We start from the raw sequence: 18,753 nt of genomic DNA on the forward strand, positions 1-18,753 counted from the left end.
GCTATACATATTGTGTATATGTATGTGCATGTGTGTGTGTGTGTGTGTATACATAGCAAAATGGAAACAACTGAGCCAAATTGTCTTTATCATTTGTTCCATTTGGATTTGATGAGAAAAAACAAAACGAAAACAAAAATAGCTTTACAGGCTTTATTATTGCAAACATAGGCAGAGTTTCAAGACAATCCAAAGAGATGGTGCAATGAGAGCTGGCTGAGCTGGAATAGAATGACTCAAATATTTCCTTTTCCTTCCTTTGCTTATCAGGCTGCCAAATTTGATTTTGGTATGGATTTATTACTGTTGCTAATGAGAGTCAAGTGATTCCTTAAAAAGAAAACTGAATGTTTAATTTATTGCAAATAACAAAGATTCTCAGACTTCTTAAGAAAGACAGATGAAGAGACCGGGGTGGACTGTCAGCTTCACGTCTTTTTGTTTAATCTGTATTTACAAAGATTAGCAAAGATTAGGACATTGAGGAGTTTGTGCCTGGCATGGCTTCTTGAACCTTGTGAAAGTTTGTAGAATGAAAACTATGAAGTTTGGTGCAACGTAGTGTTCTCTCTTGTTTTTTGTTTTCCTGAATTGTTTTCTAAGTTTTGCTAAGCAAAACAATGAGCATACGTATTTAACTCTAAAATTAGTTTTAATAACTGTGACATTGTTCCCTTTTTTGTTGTGATCTGTTGCTGTTCAGACTTTCAGATCTTTTATTCTCTTTCCAATTGCCAGTCCCTGGATCTTTCAGAAACATTTTCTTTCAGCATTCTTTCCCCTTAAATCACTTATTACAACAGTCTGCTCATTGCCTGGCTGGTCTAAATAAGGAAAAGAATATCACTTTGTACACAGCATTACCTTAACTAATGCCTGGTTTTGTTAAGCAGGATGGTGACTGCTAAGTGTCAAGTTATTTGCGTTGTATTAGCCAGACTGATGGATTTAATAGCCTTTTATTAGTCATATGGCTGCTGATTTCCTTCACAGGAGAAAGAAAGGTAGAATAAGCAAGACTGTGATTGCTTTGACTTGTCTCCAGGCAGTGTGAGCATCATATGTAGCTGGGGCAGCATGAAATTCGGTGCAGACTTCTCAAAACAGTTAAATTCAGAGGCTTATATAGCCTCTCTCCAAGGTCCACTGTGCTCTACAGAAGGTAAATATTTTGTTTTTACATGGTTTTGGTTGGCCACTTCAATATAAAATCTCACTCTTCGATATCTTGTGGTGGCTTCTATTTAATGACCGATTATCATGATAATCAGATAAATTTAATTATAATCAGATGAAATCTATCATCAGTATTCCAATCTTTAAAGTGTGTCTGAATCAAAGTCTTACAATGTTTTAATGGTGGGTGAGGAAACATTTTTTTTCCAATTTTTCAAAAATATTTTGGAAAATATGTGGGGCAGTGCGTGATCTGGCACACAGATATCTCTAGTGAGCCATTCAAAACTCAAAATAAATACATATAAATGCCGCATTACATTGTCTGCTAAGCTAATGTAAAAAACTGGAGCAGCAGTGTGATGGTGTGGCATATGTATATAAAAAATATACAGTGATTGATTTGCTGCTGGGAAGCTACCTATCAAAGCAAGATGCCTTTTAAGGGATATTTTGTCACTCTTTGGGATAATAGCTAATATGGGCTCAAGAAAAGAGTTCTGGTTTGATGGCATTTTGATAAACTCTCTGAGAAATTTGAAAGGCGGGAGTATTTTAAGCTATTTTTAAAGGCATAGACTGAATCATAAAATTCAGATCTTTGACTGCGGTAACATTCTCAGTCCAATAAAAAAGGCCCAGGCGTTTGGTTTAAAGTGCCAGAGGAAGGACAGACTTTCGTCGGGCAGGAAGAGCTGCAGAGCTGCGACAGGGCTGAAGAGCCAACGAGAGCAATTTGATTATGCGAGTAGGTGACTTGCTCTGGCCGGATTCAAGTCATTAGCTGTCTGATTTAATTTTATTGGCCTGGGCAAAGCTTAAGTAACTGTAATAGCACCTATGTAGGGGGTAGAATCAGCTAAAATAAATAAATAAAAATGTTCGCTAGTTAGACTTTTATGTATAGATAAAGCTTGTTTTATGTGTAGATTGAAGACCTAGCTGTCCGGAGTGTAAATAATTGCTACCAGGCAATTATTGAAGGTTTATAAAGACCTTTCTTAGTACAGAAACACCTCCTACACTTTTTTAAAGGCAATTTTTAAAGCTCAGGCTATTCTTTTTCCTTTTCCTGAGTTCTTTATGAATAAGCTCAACCACTTGTAAATCCTAACATTTTGATACGTGCCAAAACATCTTTCTTGATTCAGTGAAGGACAGTTTTGAATCTTAGCCAGAAAATCTTCTAATCTTCCTATGAGTGTTTTCTGAAATGTTTTGTACTGTAACAACTCCATGTTTTTTCTGGAGTAGATGTTTTCTTTTTGACATCTTTTATTTTCCTTATACATTTTGGATACATCTTGCATGTGAAGGATTGCATAAAAGTAGTGGAAACAGAAGAAATATTGTCTGAAATGTAAAAATAGCCTGAGACACAATATTTGTTGGAGATTTCAAACTCGAATACTTTGGCAAAGTAATTTAAGTGGCAGAAAGTGAGATTTATAATAAAAAAGATGTAACTATCTTTTGAAGAAATTTGTGGGTATGCCAAACACTTTAGATAGTACAGGGGAAGTTCTCCATTTTTGCTGAACTTGCAATGTGATCAACAGTTAGAGAACAGATATAAGAGGGAAGTAAATAACTTGTGGACAGCCCACACACTCAGGTACTCCCGTGTATTATGTAGGTCAGTTCTGTAACTCCGTAGCATGTGTTTATAAACCCTTATTCATCAAAGAAAGAAGTAAGAACTAGTTGTGGTTTGGCACTCACCATTCAACAATATCAAGTTGAATTCAAACTAGTTTTGTCTTTTCAATATTGGTAACATTTTGAATTCTCACAATATATATGAAACCAGTAATATCTGTGCAACCCAGATTCTTCAGGTAACAGTTTTCTGTGACCTTTTATTTACTTTTTTTTTCCTGTGGTTATCCATGAGGAATTGCTTTGTAATAGCATTATCATAGAGAAAGCACCTGTCTTGCTTGTCAGACATTGTGACAGAATTTGTATCCTGTTTCTATTTTGTTTGTTGGGTTGGGGTTTTTTTGTTGTGGTTGGTTTTGTTTTTTTTTTTTTTTAGCCATAACTACTTTCCCAAACTGTTTTCCTGAAAATCAGAAAAAATACATATCTCAACATTAGTCTGTAATAATAAATACTTCTTAGTGTGTTACCTGAAGTAGAACTTGCATTTATAGGATCCTTAAATATTAAAATATCTTCTATTTTCTTATTCGCTTTTGCAGGTTGACTTTGCTTTGAAAATATCCTTATTTCTTTGAAGGGATATTTCATTTTTCAGAAGCCAATCTTCTACACAGTATAAACAAAAAATTGCTTTTAAAACAAGCTGATTATTAGAGTGGAATTAATTTATTTTTTAACTTTGAACTTTGGATGCAATTGGACATGATGGTAGATGCCCATGAAATAAATTCTTTTTAAGATCTGGACTGACATGTAAGAAATTTCCGATAGCATCAGGATTCAAAAAAACTTGTTGAATGCCATAGTGGATTTAAAATTTGCTTTTTTTTCTCTTGGTTTGTGTCCCTTTCATTCCATAAACCTGCTGGTTTTAACTGTATAGTGACAAAGCTTCAGTGGGTGGGAAATAAAACATCTATTCAGCTCAGCCTTATCTTTAGCCCTATGGTTTGCACATAGGAAGGATTTGTCCCTCCAGAGACCAGAGCACACGTATAATCTCTCAGGAGAGATTTCAACCATGACACTACTGTAGTAGCACAGTGTCTGATGCCTGAGGAAACTTTGCCAGCAGAAATTAATGTGCTTAAGAGGTTAAGTGCTGGGTTTGTGGCTTGCAGTCCTCAGTCTCTTAAATTCTACTTAAAATGTCTTAAGTATTTGTGAAAATCCCAGCCATAAATTGGCATTTGTATGCCTGTTTCAGAGGGTATATTTGTACTTCTGACCAGTCTTACAGCAATGATAATTTAGCTGTGGGTCCAAGTGGATTCTTTTTTCAGGTGAACTTAAAATTTGGTAAATAATATTTGTAGGAAAGAATTTTTTCACTGGCTTTTAAGCCATATATATGGCAGTGTTCTCAGTCAAGCGGAATACTAGTAGTTTATACATTTCCAAGACATGTAAATATATATTTTTGGGTAGTAGAAACATTCTAAGAATCTATTATTGAAAGCTGAAAAGTAATTAGTAGATATATCTACTTATTGAAACTAAGAATTTTTTTAACTTTTGGTTGCAAATAGTACTCAAACTTCTTTTTTTGAGATGATTATACTGTATATTAAAAGAAAATAGTAATGTATTTAAGTAGCTGGTCTACTCAGTATATTAATGCTAGTATGTACCTAGTTGTTTTGTTGCAAATTTCTGTTTTAATTTACAAAATAGAGACAGTACCCTTTGGCAGTTAAAAAATCCCCACCCAGCAACACCCTGTGAGTTGTACTTGGGTTTCTTTTGGCTGCTGGGTGCCAACAGTAGTGGCTTGTTCCTGCCCTTGGTTTTCTCAGTTGGCTCGCAAAGTTAGCTGCAAAATAAACAAGAGAAAAACATTTGGTTTCCCTTGAATCCTTTCCCTGATTTTGTGGCCTGTGATGTGGTGTCCGTGGCCGCTCATGTTGGCCCTGGTGAAGTGGTGGCCTGGCAGGCGCCGGGGGCTGGGGAGGAACTGCTTCCTGAGGGAACCTGTCAGCTGGCCCCTGGGGCCTCACCAAAATAGGCCTGTCCTCAGGGAAAAACTGTAAAAATAAGCCAGGTTTGTGATACACCTTGAAGGGCCAGGTTCTGCACACGCAGGAGACTGTAAATGCCCTGCTGAGACCTCCTTGCAGAAAAAAGTCCCCTTCCACTTTCCCTCCTTGCTGGGGAAGCGAGAGCCACCTGTCCCCCCTCCCTGCTTCCCCGGGCATGCTGCTCCCGCCCGGCAGCAAAAGCAAAAGTCTTTCTTTGGAAACGTTTAGAATTTTGACTTTCCTGAATTCATTTTTAATTAATCATCTCCCATGTATTGAGTTGTCATGCTAAGTGTTTATTTTAAAACATCTGATTTTCCTAAAAGGCAGCTTTGTATTTAATTTATGTTTTAGAGATATTTCTAGGGTGGAGTTTGTGGGGTTTTTTCCATTCTACTTTGGAAAGACTAATCAAATGTTTTAACTTCTCCCCATTTTTTGCATACACACATGGTTGAAAGCATTTTCCTTTCTCTTTGAACACTTGAGAGCCCGTGTTAGCTCTAATGTCTTACTGGGAAGCCTGTGAGGTTGCTCTCCACGTGGCCCAAATGGTATTTATATGGCCTGAGTGATAGCTAGTTTCTAACTGATAAAGTGTGATGAAAACAAGGCTGTAAGTTGAAACTTGTTCAAAAATGGAAAAATCAGATTGAATTATTACTTTAAAAATGGCATTAAACTGTGAAGAGTGAAGTAGCACAGAATTGTCTTCGCTTATATGTAGAAATGAACTTTTTGGCCTTGGGAACAACATGTAAGTGTGTAAAAACATTTTCTGTCTAAAAGTGTTTCATGCTTCTTTCTGATATTTTTAGTACTTTGTTACTACAGAGATATTCAAAAGTGCTTTCTAATTAACTGTTAATTTAATACTGCCAATATTAGAAGTGCTAAGAAGAGGGTGCACGACGTAAAGCAAAATAGATGTGAGGCCACTGGAATTTTAAATAACTAACAAACACACACAAGACTAGTAACATTTATCTGGAAATTTCAGACACATCTGTAATTTGCAACAATCCAATTTTCCAAGTTGTTTTTTTTTTTTTTTAATCTGGTCAATCCAGCTTTACTTTGAGTAGAGAAAAAAGAAAAGAAATATCCAGAAATGTGCAGGGAAAGAAGTTGTAGGCATTTTATTTAGTTCAATCCTAGTTTTGGCATGTGAGGTAAAATGAGATGGGTGTTGATTGATTCTACATGTTGTAGGATATGATTAAAATATATAAAGCATAATATTTATTATTATGTTTGATTTATTCTCCTGATTTGTTCTTTAAGATAACTTTTTCCCTAATGGGTAGGAAGTGGGAGCGGGAAATTAGTAGTAGCTCTAAAATGACTTTTGTTTGTTTGTTTATAATTTTGATACTGATGTTAGGATGGATATAGCAAGAAGAAAAAGGAAGGAATAATCTGTTCCCAGAGATTGCCTTCACCGAAAGTCTTTCAGTTGGGCACTTTAAGGTTGAATGTCTTTTAGTAGCTGCTTCTGTTGCTCTTTGCAGGCAGAAGGCAGCTTCTCTCCTCCCAAGAGACAGGAACGCACAGATGCCTGCACTGAGGCTGTCTGCACTGATGAGGAATGAGGAGATGAATATCAGAGGAATCCTAACGCAGCCCCGTCACTCCCAGTTCTTGATCTGAGTTTGGTTTGCCAGGAGCAGGAGGAGCTGGAGGCAGAGCAAAAAAATAGCTAACTTATCTGCTCTGGCAGCCCGTCATTAACCTCAGGAAGCAGAAAATATGATTCCAAGAGCTGCAGCCTTTCCAGTGAGGTGACCTGGGATTTTCCATAAAGTAGAAGGAAGAGCCATTGCTTTGTCTGAAACCAGGAAGCCGATCTGCAGCCAAGTGACAGAGTACCTGAATTTTTGTGTTTGCACTTTATACGCACCACTAGTGCTTTCCATACTAATAGTGTAATGTCCTTGGCATTCTGTAAGAACATGTATCCAGATAAATACTAACAACACCTCTGAGTCCATTTGAATCTAACATGGCAATCTCTGTATTGGAAATAACTGGAAAGTACATAACAGTTGGAAACATGTTCCGATAAAATCCTCCTAGTAGAGAGGGAAGAGTGACGCATAGATTCACAATGAATAAAGGCTTTTGAGTCAAATTTAGATGTTATTTTTAGGTGCAGTAATTCCTTCAGTTTTCCACATCCTTTGGCTTGATGTTGATTCTTTTTGAATTGAAGGAGACAAAATGAGCATTTTTTAGTAAGGTCATTGGCATTGTAGATGCTGGATGTTATTTATTAGTATAATAAATATAATGCAAGCTCACATGCACTGTACCAGTGAGGAAAGAAAAGCCCCCAACACTGCACTGATGGGGAAATCACACTTCCATACTAGTATATTAGCCCAGTCTGTTACTGTTTTCCCAGCCCTCGCTCACATCCCTGTGATCCCAGGATCTTCTGCTCCTGAGAGCTCATTGCCCTCAGCTCTGGGCTGATGCTCGCCTAGTGCGGGGTGTACCCAGCTGGGTCAGAGCTAGAAGGAGGCTTAAGAAGCAATCTGACCTCCAGCACTCCAGTAAAATACAGGTGACTCTTCTGCATCACTGTGTATTTTCTTCTATGAATATGCACGCTCATTTGCTTGCATTGCAACTGCATTCATTTTCCTAAGTAAAGAAAAAAAAGGAACTAATCTGACATAGAACAAAATTAGAAAAATTACAAAGAATTGTGAGTATATTTTCCTGCCCACTCACATTTTTTTTAAGAATTAATTAATTAATTAATTTCCAAATCTTTAACAACTGCTGCAAAAAAAAAAATTGTGTATGAACTTCAGTGCTTAACTCCTCTGGACTTGTTTGAAGAGAAATGGTCAATGCTACTCCTTACTTTCAGCTGTTTACTTCTAGTGAGCAGCAACTGAAGATAAGCACGCTCAAGCTGGAAGCGGGGTGACACTATCCCATTTTTAACAGTGAATGTAGTTAACTACTAGAATGACTAGCAAGTCATTAGGTTTTGCTTGATTCATGGTCTTTCTGAATCACAGTTTTATATTTTTCTCAAAGGGATGGTTCAGCTCTGACGGCAATAATTGCCTTAAGACAGGAACTTCTGTACTGGGGTGTGACTTGTCCCGTGTGGGAGGTCAGGGGATGATAATATTTCTGGCTTTCAGTTCTTTCCTCTGAGAATATCAATATTTCATGGATACAGAGTTTAGACTTAAGCATCCCTGTGAAACAGAGAAGTACGGAAACATTATTTATTTGCAAAATGGTAGATGGGCGGGGGGAAAGACTTAGTTTATGACTAGCATAAAAGCAGTATTTCTGTGGGGTTTTTCACAGTAGTAATTCACACGACTATTAACTACAAAACCAAATGAAACTGTTACCGTATTTGTTTCAGTAGTTCATGGTATGCCATAAACTAGTCAGCTTCCCTTTTTGGTGTCTTCTTTAGCCTACTATAGAGGAGAAACTCTTTTTTTTAATTGAAAAGTACATTTGAAACAATAAATATTGAGAAGGAAACTGAGAAGAGGTTTCATCTCCAACTGTCACTAATCCTCTAAAAATATTTTGTTGTATCAGTAGCTCTTTACAATACAGACTGTGCCAACCATTAGTTCACTCTTTGCTTGATCCAAGACCTTAACCGTCATGTATTTGTGTTAGCACAGCACTCATGCACAGCTATCGCGCCTGATTTTATTGGGCATGGCACAAATGCAGAACAAGAAAAGCAGCCCTTTCTCAAGGGTATTTCTGTCAGAAATAATCAGTAATGTACCATATGGCCGTACTGTCAACAGCCTTTTCATTGTTTGGTTTTAGAAACAGATCCTCCTGAGAGGAATAAAGACAGATTTCACCTTTTCTTGTTATTTCTTCAGACTGTAGAAATAGCATTACATCTCTTTGAATTCTACCCATACTGTTAAAAGGAGATTTTTTTTGGTTATGTGTTTTGTTTTTGTTTAAGATAGCATGAGAATTAGAAACAATTATAAAATAAAATTTCTAATTTCAAAGTACAGTATTTCTGTAGTGGATGGATTTTGGAAGACTCCGAAGGTGGATAAGACAAAGAGCCATGATCATACCAGAGTAAAATTTCCATGTATAATTCTTGACAATTAAGCCTACATGCCTAAAACTTTGAACCAGCAAATCCTGCTTGAGTCCTATTAATGGCACTGCATAGCTGGTTGGAAAAATTGGCAACAAGGGCAGCAGAGGGATCTACAGACTTAGTAAGACAATACTCTATTGCTTTTCATTGAGTTCACATTTAAATGTTTTCCTTTCAACTCTAATGGCAAAATAATTGTTAGTTAAAACAAATCCTTAGCTCTTGGAGAAGGCTCTGTCATAAGCTCTCCATTCACCAAAGCTGTACCTGATAAATATATTTTTTAAGACTTATAAACTCAAAGTCCCTTTCAACAAATCTTACATATTTGTGCAAATTAGGTATTATTTTAATTAGATAATTGATGGCTCATCCAGATGTAATTCTTTATATTTTTGTAAGCATGGTTTTATGATCAAGGTGAGTACTGCCGAATGTTCAGCATCCTGTTCTACAGATTTCAATATTTTTGTGATCTTACCATTTACTTTTGTTGCTAAAATTATGGTATGCTAAATATTATTGACTATGATACCCATTCACCATGTGAGAATTATGTTTTAGTTTCCTATTTAAAAATGCAGTGGCTTTATTTTATGTGCTGAGTACTGATGTACAGATAATAAAAATCTCTCAATGTACATATTGTATCTAGTAATCAGACTGGGGAAGAATTCATCCAGTAAATGAATTGCCAAGAAAAAGGAGAACAATGTAATTTTGTTTGTAAAAGAATCACTAGGACTAAATCTTAAAACCAGGCAAAAAAAAAATCTTGGTTCCTCTGATCGTCTAGAAAATGTTACACTGCCAGCCATGAGGATTACTATAAGTAGTGCTATAGCTGAAAGTGGGGTTTGGTTTTATTTTTTTAAAGTGATGGCCTTCTTTTTGTTTGTTCAACAAAGTGATGCATTTTTTTACAGGGCAGTAGTTAAAGCAGCATTAAAGTGCCATTGACATCATCCAGTTACTGCACTGACTTGATTATATAACCTCTTTTGTGCAATTTTCATGCTCTGCTCTGTTTGAATGTTTTTACTATGCTGATGGCTGTTTTTCATTTCCTGCTGGGATGACCTTGAATAAAAAAAGAATAAGAATAAAGTAGACATAAGCAATGTAGTCTTGCTGGCATTTGCAGATCTTTTGTTCTGTGTTGAGAAACATAGTAGTTTGGCATTTATGGTATAGGTTATTTCTGCTGGGTAGTAATTAATCTTCAACAGTCAGAAAAAAATTAAAGTTTTTCTCTTATTTTATTCTTTTGAATTTGCCAATGGCAAAGCGATCCAGTTATGACAATTCCTACCTTATTAATTTAACCTGTTAAAGCTAATCGATCTATGAATCTATTAAATTGCTCCCTCTGTTTTTAAAGGAAAAATAAGATTAACTAGTTTGCACTTTTTTCCTTCATACAGCTGAAGGAATTGTTATTTTTCTGTTTTAGCACTTCTTGTTGGCAGTCAACATTTCATAACTAGCCTTACAGAAGAATAAGAGAGTACGTTGTCTTTCACATCTACATCTTTTTCAGCCTTTTAATATCTCTCAGTATCAGAGCGATTATAACTATGAGAAATCCATCCTTTGAAAGCAGTTTGCATTATTCCTGCTGATTCTTACCAAACCAAAGCCACTGCCTCCTTTCAATTTGTCAAATTAAAGTAATAAAGGTTATGTTACCATTACAGTCACATGCAGAGGAAGAGTTTTAGCTTTAAATAGTTTTCACTGGAGCTTTTAAAAGTGTTTACATTTGGGGCAGGGAGTTGGGCACGCGGCTTGTTCTTTTATGGTCCACTCAGCATTTGAGAACCTTTCAGTTTTAAAGATACTTAAGACAGTAGTATCCTTTCAGATATTTCCATTTTGTTGCTGTGGTGATTTTGCTTTTCAGAGGAAATATCTCTGAATTTAAGTTCGTTCATGTCCTAAATCAATGCTGAAGTGCTGGTTAACCCTTGAAACAAGGTAATGAGATACTTACCTTCACTACTAATAAAAATCAAGATTTGATTTCATTGGCAAATGTTTCAGTATTTTTCTTTGTAATGAAGATTGACAATAGAAGTCATTAGTGTGTCGACATCATGCTTCAAACATCAATGTATTATACGACTACTTTGATTTCATCCACATTGCCTTTTTCTTGTCCAAAGCTAAAACATACACAAACATTTTCAATTTAAAGTATGAACTCAGATGCTTTCAATATGATGGGCTATTACAAATGCATATCTTCTAAACTTGAGTTTAAATGCATTGTTCTGTTTTGCCAGTGGTAAAATCTGATGCTTTGGCTTTATTCTGTCTTGATGGATACTGTTTTTCAGAAACTTGGCAGTCCTACTTTTTTTGGAATTCTTTTTGTTTGTTTCACCTAGTCTGATTTTCATGTAGTGTTTTCATGAACACATGAATATGATCTGCTATATCTGAGACCAATACACTGGAAAAGAGTCCTCCAAAGGAAATTTAGTAAGTGTAAGTGTAATGCAGTGTTCGGTTTGTTAAGTTGATTGCTTCTAACATTATTAAGCAAATTAACAGAATATTTTCAGTTTTGGACAAGAAAAAGTTATGACAAATGCTGGGAGATTACCAAATGATTAAAGGGATGTCCTCAAGTTCAGAAATACAGGTGATGTGGAACAGCAGATCTACCCAAAAAGTACTAAGTAAGTAAGACGTAGTCTCATGTCACAGAATTATTTGGGGTTAGTACAAGCAATGAATGCTTGGTTAGGCTAGCTACTTGTCCTCCTCAGCCTCAACAGTAAAACCAGTAACAAATAAATGTATTATTTAAAATTTATTCTTTAATCTGAGAGGGAAATAGGATTGAAAGCCTATTTTTGCATTGACCTTTATAAAAATCAAGAGGGCTATAAAAAGATGAAATTACACATCGTGCCTAAAATTTTTCATTTGCATATAGAGTTCTCCTCTCAAGCAGTTTTTAATAATAGAACAAAAAGTGGATGGGGCTTTGAACAACCTGGTCTAGTGGAGGATGTCCCTGCCCGTGGCAGTGGGGGTTGGAACTAGATGATCTTTGAAGGTCCCTTCCAACCGAAACCATCCTATGATTCTATGATTCTATCCACAATGATCTGCAGGCTGCCACCTTTTGAGGTGCGGGACAGGAATACATGATACTGTCTTGGCAGACCTACTTTTAATCATTTTTATTTAGAATAGTTCATGACTTTTCTCAGTTTGATGCAGCAACAGAATCTTTACAAGTCGAACATATGGGAAAAGGAATCTGAAGTAAGATCATTAAAGTACACCAAGTCTAATCTTTTATAAAAGTAATGAAATGTAAAGCCTTAACTCTCCTCCCCATATGTTGTTTTGCAATAATTAGAAAGCAAAAGAATAAATGAAAACTGTACTTACTGTATTTTCTATAAAAAAGTTTCAGTTTTAATTTCAGTGCATGGCTTGTTCTGAGAAAAACAGTCCCTTCTCTAAGAGGGATTCCTGTACTTCAAACAGAGTGATAATAAACTGATTTAATTGACTTTTCTTTTAAGTTGCTTAATGTTTAAGTTGAATATATTTGAAAGCTGTACAGTTTGCTCTATATCCTTTGTAATGTTCATACTTCAAACGTTTATAATGCCTTTTAGTGTTATTGCTTTATTTATTTTATAAAATATTTTTTGTAAGCCTGCAATAAATTTGTGTGCCCAAATATTGTCTTGTCCTATGAGGTTGTTAAAAGAGAACCCACAGTTTTCATTATTGCGCACTGTCAATGCAAACTTTAAATAGGGTGTTCTGGAGTGCCAGGAGATGGCACGGGAGCATTGGATTGTACAGGACAGTGACAGCTGCTTAATGGTTTTTAGTATTTATATAATTAGAACTTTTCACTGTGTTTAATTAGATAAAAGTATTGTTAAGAGTTAATTTCCAATGCTAAATTGGAAATAATATTAGTTTACTGTTAAGAATGGACAGTTTGAGGGTGGGACACTAATGGACACAGTTCAAATAAGGATTTTATTAGGAACAGAATTTATTTTTGTCCAGACAAAAAGTGTCCATAGCACAGCTCGTTTGCTTTGTCACAGAAAAGAAAGCATATGAATATTGTATTTATTTATACACCATACATCTAGATCTTACAGGTTCACATAAAACCTCGTTCACATAACGGTGCATAGGAAGCCTGCTAAGCAACTGTGCACCCCATTTGCTGCATACTGCCTGGCACGCTTCCTGACCCACGGCCATTCGCGGTGCTGTGGGACCCCGACGGTTCCCAGGCGCTGGAATGCAACTCTCAGGGACGTCCAATTGCTAAATTGTCGGCGTGCTCCCTGGCACGTTCTTGGCCCATGCAGCCTTGCGCTCTGCCGAACATTTCCTGGTCGCGCTCCATGAATTAGCACAGACCAGATGATGCAGGGCCAGGAAAATAATCCTGAGAGTATTCAGTTTACTTGGCATTGTCAACATGTTGTTTCATTTGTGTTATTCAGGAGAGATGTAACGCTTCAACGTGTCGGGCTTAGCTTCTCTGGAATGCTGTATGGCCGAAGTATATTTTTACAATGTAAATTGTTAAGCTGTGGAGGGTTGTGAGAAGGAGGAAAATGGTAACCATTAGTATCTAGGATGTTTTTGTGAATTGACAGAAAGACAAGTTTTAGGGCTTTATGTAGAAGGGAAAGTTCATTTTCATTGTAATGACTCTCCTTTTTTTAAATATGTATATACATGTGGCTGTGTTTGAGAACATGAGCTAAGAGATAACACCATTAGCAAAGTGTTTTAGGAGGTCAGGAAGAATTTCTCTGAAGGAAGATGCTTAGGTACAGGACCACAAGCTAAGAGAATTCAATACAAGGAAACAGCAGTAGCATACTCTTCACTAAAACTATTATTATATTGTTTAGGTATAATTTTAAAGAGTAAATATTTTCACTGTGAAACACATAATAAAGGAGACAATCTGAATTAGGAGTTAGGCGTACTCGATTTTTATCTGAAAAACTTAGTGCATGACATTTAGGTTTGGATTATTATGCAAAAGTTATCACAGTACCCTAAAATCTCATGCCATCATCTTAGGTGATTGCATAATTTTTATTGGTTGTTTCATTTATTATTTAGAGATTAGGAAAGGGGAAAATGACAGTCAGCAACAGGGGTTGCTGCTTTAACCTTTTGGTGCATTCTGGCCGGTCAGTAGAAGTCAGGCTCGCTGAGCCCCAAAGCACAGCCAGGATGCAGTCAGTTTGTACGAGTGAAATGGGGAACAACAAAAAAGGTGAAAGAGAAATGAGTGGGCAGGGAACAGGTTTTTGTGAGTAAAAAATCATGTGGTGGCATGGTTGGGCAGGAACTAGTCTGAAAAAAAAGGGACAAGAAACCTCATCATGCTGATTAATCACACATTATTTCAGCAACACAAATGGATCATAATGGCCTGCTTGAGCTACCAATACTCATTTTTCAGTCTAACACAGTCCTCATTCCTGCTGTTCACTCTCCGTGGGGATGTTTCCCTGCTCTCCGGTTGCTGTTACGCTTTTGCTCTGAGCTCTTCTTCTGTCCCCTGAAATACAGTCCATTCCCATAAGCTGGACGTGGGGTCTGTGCCATGGGAGGATGACATTTCAAGCTTGAGAAATGGTGCTCCTGTTCAGTATGGAATATTTTTTTTTCTACAATGGCCTGGCAGTGGTGACTGAGACTTTTTAAAATTTTCTTTCATCATCTACTGAAACCTTAATTAGCTTAGAAAGAGCTGATGGCTGTCTGGTTCTTCCCTGTCTTGTTGCTGTTCAGTTAATTATGTCCACTTCCTAGGGATTTACAACTTCAGGCTTGTTTCTGATCTCAAACATCCTCCAGAATGATTGCAGCCATTCCAAACTTGCCAACATCTGCATCCTTAATAAGCTTTTTTTTTTTTCTTTTCTACCAACCTTGTCTTAAAATATTTAATACCTTTTGGCAGATTTCTGCCCAATTCTACTCGGTACAATCTTTCAGTTCAATAACTAGTCTTTGCTTATCTTTTTCCCTACTGGTCGGACAGTTGGTTTACAGAAATTTCCTCTAAACCGTATTTCTCTGGTTTGTTTATGTGAACGGCCTGTATCAAAACCGTTAAACTAAGGTGTGTGATGTGTACTCTATTTCCTTTATCCACTTGGCTTATTATCCCGTGACATAAGGATATTAATGTAGAAAAAAACTCCCAGTAAAGTGGAATGACATGTCCAATGATGCTTACATGAGGGATCTGCTGTGTCTTCTCTCCACACACACTATGACATTCAGTGCTTGTTTAGAGAATCTTGGCACCTGACATTCCGTGATTCGTAGGCAGCATCTCTTTCTCATCAGGGACACGTGTGTTTTCTGGGTGATAAGTGAGTATTTCTTGTGTGAGTGATGAACAAAATGTAACACTGTTTGGCTATAACTAAAGAAGGTGCTTTTGTAAAGAACAAATTCAAGCTATGACAATTTGGGCTTCTAAATCTGGAAGTCCTCAGTTCAGCTGGGAGTTGAGTAAGGGGGTTGTCCGGCATGTCTACAGGCAGTTTAACTACACATCTAAATAAGTGATAGCAGTTTGCATATCTCATTTATTCCAGTCACTAATCAAATATTTTGATGGAGTGTAATGCAAACAGAACCACATGTGTGATCTTTCCTTACCAATGAGCAGTAGGCCACATCCTAAACCACTTATGTAGAAAAAGTTCTTCTGAGGCCATTATTCCAGAGCTGAATAAGCCCTGATGGGCTGATTCATGGGGAATGATGCTTAAATATGTACTTTGCAAAAGATTTCAGGCAACTATACCCCCCCATTATCTACAACCTCAGCCAGTGGGGTTGTACGGGATTAGTATGCGGCTGACTTTTTGTCTGCTTTTTTGTTTCCTCTGACTAAATACCTAAGTTCAGAGAGACTTCCCGATAACATATTACCTGTTAAAATGCAGTGCATATTTATGTTTTAATTAGGACAGGTTTTGGTGCTAAGGTTGAAGTTAAGACATGTTTATGTCCTACTTTTTGGAAGCAATTGGTAAGTGTGTGTTCTAGAAATGACAGTGCAATAAGTGTGATCATAGTCTTTCAGATTTTACTTTCCATTTGCTTCCCTTCTGTTTGCTTGTCCTGGTGCCCTTGGTCTGCTTCTAGGGAAAAGGACAGACCTACCGCCCTCCTTCCTTTCCCCTGGTCCCCATCTTTCCTCACAGTCCCTGTCTCACCTGTGTGGCCTCCCAGGAAGCCTGTTCAGTTTGCTAATCAAGCAGAAAATTGTTTCCTGTTTTTTTGGTTTGGTTTTGGTTTTTTGCATGAGTTCATTGCTAGTCCAGTTGAGTTGATTAAATCAGTTTCTGAGCTGCTGAGAACACAAAAGCCAGTGTCAGCAAGCAGCAAGATGGTGCAACTTGGGGCCAGGGAAGGAAAGGAGAAGGGCAGAGATGGAAAATGCTGCTGCTTCTTTCAGCTGGAGAGGCATGTGAGACTGGCACAGCCGTGGTGTTTCCCCACGTCCCTGCACTGCTGCCACCTCGCTCCCTGTCCCTGCTTGCTCTGCAGCACCTCGCTTGAGAAGTTGGAGTTTCCCTCTTCTTGAAGAAGTTCTCATTAAGCTATGGATATAACGGGAAATTGTAGATGGTAGAAACATACCAACAAGTAAGAGAAAATAAATAAGAAAATCAATAGCTTCATGCAGCTGGATTTACAGGTTCTAAAAGCAGGCCAACATAAGGCACTTAAGCCTCCTTACCCAAAACAGTAGAATGGAGTAACTTAAAAGTCTTGAAAGCTGTCTCTTTTTTCCCCGAGCTTTTTTCTGATCCCAGTTTTTCTCTATCTGTTTCACTGCATTATTTACAAGCAACTGTTAAAATATGAAGACAGTTCAATGTAGTGAAATACAATTCAACATCCCATTACAAGATGATTACTGTGGAAGAGAACATCCTTCATGATTGTCCTGGTTTCGGCTGGGATAGAGTTAATTTTCTTTCCAGTAGCTGGTATAGTGTTGTGTTTTGGATTTAGGGTGAGAATAATGTTGATAACACACTGATGGTTTAGTTGTTGCTAGGTAGCTGTAGTGCCTACACTAAGTCAAGGACTTTTCAGCTTCTTACTGTGCCCTGTCAGGTGCACAAGAAGCTGGGAGAGCACAGCCAGGACACCTGGCCCAGACTGGCCAAAGGGACATTCCCTGCCATAGAACGTCATGCTCCGGATAGAACTGGGGAAGCTGCCTGGGAGGCGGGATCACTGCTTGGAAACAGACTGGGCATCAGGGTTTTTTTTCTGCATGTGGTGAGCACTTGCATTTGTGCATCACTTGTTTTATATCATAGAATGGTTTGGGTTGGAAGGGACCTTAAAGATCAATCTAGTTCCAACCATATGATTATGATAATGATTATTCTCTTCCTTTGACATCCTATTAAACTGTCTTTATCTCAGCCCACGAGTTTTTTTTCCATTCTCCCCTCCATCCCACTGGGGGTGGGGAGGGGTGAGCGAGTGGCTGCATGGTGCTCAGTTACTGGCTGGGGTTAAACCATGAGAATGACTGCAGGTTCAACTTAGATACAGTCTTCAGCATTGACTGCTGAGGCTGTGTGGTGGGTTGACCCTGGCTGGAGGCCAAGTGCCCACCAGAGCCGCTCTCTCACTCCCCTCATTCACTAAACAGGGGAGAAAAGGCATAACGAAATGCTTGTAGGTTGAGATAAGGACAGGGAGAGATCACTCAGTAATTATCGTCACGAGCAAAACAGACCAAACTTAGAGAGGGAATTCATCTAATTTATTACTAGGCAAAACAGAGTAGAGGAATGAGAAAATAAAATCAACTCTTAAAACACTTCCCCCCACCCCTCCCATCTTCCCGGGCTCGACTTCACTCCCGGCTTCAACCTTCCCCCCTCTCAGCGGCACAAGGGGGACGGGGAATGGGGGTTACGGTCAGTTCATCTCACGGTGTTTCTGCCGCTTCTTCATCCTCAGGGGGAGGACTCCTCTCATCGTTCCCCTGCTCCAGCATGGAGTCCCTCTCACGGGGTGCAGACCTTCAGGAGCAAACTGCTCCAGCATGGGGTCCCCCACGGGGTCACAAGTCCTGCCAGCAAACCTGCCCTGGCGTGGGCTCCCCTCTTCACGGGTCCACCGGTCCGGCCTGGAACTTGCTCCAGCGTGGGCTTCCCACGGGCCGCAGCCTCCTTCAGGTGCCTCCACCTGCTCCGGCGTGGGGTCCTCCACGGGCTGCAGGTGGAATCTCTACACCCCCTCATCCTTCCTCCATGGGCTGCAGGGGGACAGCCTGCTTCACCATGGTCTTCACCACGGGCTGCAGGGGGATCTCTGCTCCGGCGCCTGGAGCACCTCCTCCCCCTCCATGTGCACTGACCTTGGTGTCTGCAGAGTTTCTTACATCTTCTCACTCCTCTCTCCGGCTGCAAAAGCTCTCTCTAACTGTTTTTTTTTTCCTTCTTAAATATGTTATCACAGAGGCGCTGGTTGGCTTGGCCTTGGCCAGCGGCGGGCCCGTCTTAGAGCCGGCTGGCATTGGCTCTATCAGACACAGGGGGAGCTTCTAGCAGCTTCTCACAGAAGCCACCCCTGTAGCCCCCCCGCTACCAAAACCTTGCCATGCAAACCCAACACAGGCTGGATTTGGTAAATCCTCTACCTAAACTTGTCAAACAGTGTTCGGATTTGTTTTGCCTTCTCCTTTGGTCAAAAGCTATGGTT

General features: G+C 38.6%; 1 protein-coding gene across 2 annotated transcripts in view; it reads left to right on the top strand.

Annotated features, from left to right (window-relative positions):
• The window catches only part of PXDN (peroxidasin), a 92,230-nt gene that overhangs the window by 9,206 nt on the left and 64,271 nt on the right, over positions 1-18,753 (top strand). The gene's annotated exons all lie outside the window — the stretch shown is intronic.

This window comes from Grus americana, chromosome 3, assembly GCF_028858705.1.
Source record: "Grus americana isolate bGruAme1 chromosome 3, bGruAme1.mat, whole genome shotgun sequence".
In the NCBI taxonomy this organism is placed as follows: Eukaryota; Metazoa; Chordata; class Aves; order Gruiformes; family Gruidae; genus Grus; species Grus americana.